At 50.5% G+C, this 3,168-nt stretch overlaps 1 long non-coding RNA gene across 1 annotated transcript in view; it reads left to right on the top strand.

Annotated features, from left to right (window-relative positions):
• Positions 1 to 668, top strand: part of LOC104996559 — a 7,857-nt gene extending 7,189 nt beyond the window's left edge. Inside the window, exon 3 of the long non-coding RNA XR_826215.1 lies at positions 312 to 668. This is a non-coding gene — a long non-coding RNA (uncharacterized LOC104996559). The remainder of the gene's footprint in view (positions 1 to 311) is intronic.
• The last annotated feature ends 2,500 nt before the right edge of the window (positions 669 to 3,168 follow it).

Below are 3,168 nucleotides of genomic sequence, written 5' to 3'. Positions count from 1 at the left end.
TGTCGGGCTGTGGCCACGCAGTACAGCAGCTGCCACTCCTATGGGGATATGAGAGGCAGGCTGGGGGAAGCTGTGGGTGAGGCCGGAGCTGGTCTCAGCATCAGCCCAGAGGCCTATGAAGGATCTGGGCCCTGAGACCACATATTGCCCTGGCCAGGTGTCCTGGGCTCAGATGACCCGGAGCTGGGGACCTTTAGAACAACAGAAATCTCTTTCCTCCAGCCCAGGAGTCTGAAATCAAAGGGTCGCAGGGCTGGGCTCCCTCCACAGGCCTTTTGAAGAAGGTCCCTCCTGCTTCTTCCAACTCCTAGGGGCTCCAGGCGTCCCTCGAGTGGTGGCCGCCTCCCTCCAGGCTCTGCCTCCATCATTACATGTCATCTCCTCTGTGTATGCGCCTCAGATATGAGGACACTGCTCATCGGACCACCCTAACCTCAGTTTGGAACTCATCTAAACTCAGCTGACTATCTGCAGAGACCCTGTTTCCAAGTCAGATCACACCGGTGTTTCCGGGTAGAGGTAAATTAGGGGGTCACCGTCTTTCTGACAAACAAGGTGTTTGTCACCAGCTCCTGGCATGTCTGGCGTAGGTAGTCCCAGCCGCTCCCCTGGGGTGCTCCAGGTCAGGGTAGCCCTGCAGGCCTGACTGGACTCCAGCCCCCCGCACCCCAACCTCATCATTTCCACGTGGGTAGGTTTCTCCAATGGGGAGGAATCTCCTGTCCGGCAGGAGGATTATGTGGGCGCCACCATTCAGATGAGCTGGCAGACGGCTGTCACCTCCCAGGGTCGGGCCTGTGTGTGGGTGTCCCTGAGTCTCTGCGGAGAGATGGTGACCTCAGGACATCCCTGTCAGCCTGGACACTGGGCGCGCTTTGTTTCCTCACTGTGGGCCACGTGGCCAGGCGAGGAGCCGCTGGTCAGAGGCGGACGGCAGCTGGGGAGAAGCAGCAAAAATGTCCCGGGGGGCCTGGGGGATGGAGGAGGGGCTGCACAGGGGAGGCAGGAGGGGTCCGCGCCAAACGCAGGCCTGGGCCTCAGGGTCCCCTCCTCGCCCAGTTGTGGCCATTCCTTATGTCCTCTGGGGGCCAGAGCAATTGGCTGAGCATGATGGCCCTTGCCCTGGAGGGCTTGGGGGAGCCCACTGCACTGAGCTTCTCGTCAGTCTCAGGCCGTAAGCCACCTCTGTCTCTTCTCTCCCCGAGTTTCTTTCTTTTCAAAAATGTGTTTTTAAAAAACTTTTAAATCGAGGTGTAGGGAGTTCCCTGGTTGCCTAGTGGTTAGGACTGAGTGTTTTCACTGCACTGGCCCGGGTTCCGTCCCTGGTTGAAAAACGGATGTCCTGCAAGCTGTGCAGTGCAGCTTAAAAAAAAAAAAGGAATAACTCGTGTAATGTAAAATCAGTCATTTAAAAATTACAGTTCAGTGGCATTCAGTACCTTCACAGTGTTGTACAACCAGCACCTCTGTCTAGTCGCAGAACGTTTCCGTCACCCCAGCAGGAGCCGCTGCAGCCCCTGGTGGTCACCCCGCATCCTCTGTCCCAGTCCCTGCACTGTCGCTCTGGACTTGCTGCTTCTGGATGTTTCACACGCGCGGAACTGAGAGGGTCAATTCCTACACAGGTTGATAAGAAGTCCGGGGGTCCCCAAGGAGAGAGGGGTCTGGAATTCTCAAGGAGGAGGAAATGACAAACATCTTTTTTTTTTCTCTACATTCCTTAGTCTTAGTCACATAAAACGTTTTTTTCTTTAAGCACAACAAACAACTCAGTTTAAACTCTGTACTAAGGATTATAAAACAACAATGTATCCTGCTTGAGGACAGTTTCTCCTTCCTGAAAACCTTCTGGCTAATCCTGTTATCTTAAAATGTGAATTATGGGAGTGGGTTTGGTAAAATTTTTACAACCTTGAGACATTCTTTTGATTTATTGTAATAATGAATTTAAAAAAGTAATGTAACTTCCTTGCTAACACTAGCAAGGGGGGCACTCTCCACCCCTCTTCTGATCCCTGTTTATACTTTAATAAAACTGCTATGCAAAAGCTCTTGAGGGATCAAGCCTGGTCCTGAAGTTAAATCTTCTTCGGAGATAACGAATCTGACACTGTTCACCATAAGCTATCAGAACCACGTGACATGTGGGCTGGTTCCAACAGCAGACTGGTTCCAAATAGGAAAAGGAGTTCATCAAGGCTGTATATTGTCACCCTGCTTATTTAACTTCTATGCAGAGTACAGCATGAGAAACGCTGGGCTGGAAGAAGCACAAGCTGGAATCAAGATTGCCGGGAGAAATGTCAATAACCTGAGATATGCAGATGACACCACCCTTATGGCAGAAAGTAAAGAACTAAAGAGCCTCTTGATGAAAGTGAAAGAGGAGAGTGAAAAAGTTGGCTTAAAGCTCAACATTCAGAAAACGAAGATCATGGCATCTGGTCCCATCACTTCATGGCAAATAGATGGGAAAGCAATGGAAACAGTGAGAGACTTTATTTTTGGGGGCTCCAAAATCACTACAGATGGTGACTGCAGCCATGAAATTAAAAGACGCTTACTCCTTGGAAGAAAAGTTATGACCAACCTAGATAGCATATTCAAAAGCAGAGACATTACTTTGCCAGCAAAGGTCCCTCTAGTCAAGGCTATAGTTTTTCCAGTGGTCATGTATGGATGTGAGAGTTGGATTGTGAAGAAGGCTGAGCGCCGAAGAATTGATGCTTTTGAAGTGTGGTGTTGGAGAAGACTCTTGAGAGTCCCTTGGACTGCAAGGAGATCCAACCAGTCTATTCTAAAGGAAATCAGTCCTGGGTGTTCTTTGGAAGGAATGATGCTAAAGCTGAAACTCCAGTACTTTGGCCACCTCATGCGAAGAGTTGACTCATTGGAAAAGACTCTGATGCAGGGAGGGATTGGGGGCAGGAGGAAAAGGGGACGACAGAGGATGAGATGGCTGGATGGCATCACCTACTCAATGGGCGTGAGTTTGGGTGAACTCTGGGAGTTGGTGATGGACAGGGAGGCCTGGTGTGCTGTGGTTCATGGGGTCGCAAAGAGTCGGACATGACTGAGCGACTGAACTGAACTGAACTGAACTAGGTTGGTCATAGCTTTTCTTCCAAGGAGTAAGCGTCTTTTAATTTCACGGCTGCAGTCACAATC

This window comes from Bison bison, unplaced genomic scaffold (genome assembly GCF_000754665.1).
Source record: "Bison bison bison isolate TAMUID 2011002044 unplaced genomic scaffold, Bison_UMD1.0 scf7180017864295, whole genome shotgun sequence".
Lineage (NCBI taxonomy): Eukaryota > Metazoa > Chordata > Mammalia > Artiodactyla > Bovidae > Bison > Bison bison.
This window is presented reverse-complemented; position numbering and strand designations above follow the sequence as displayed.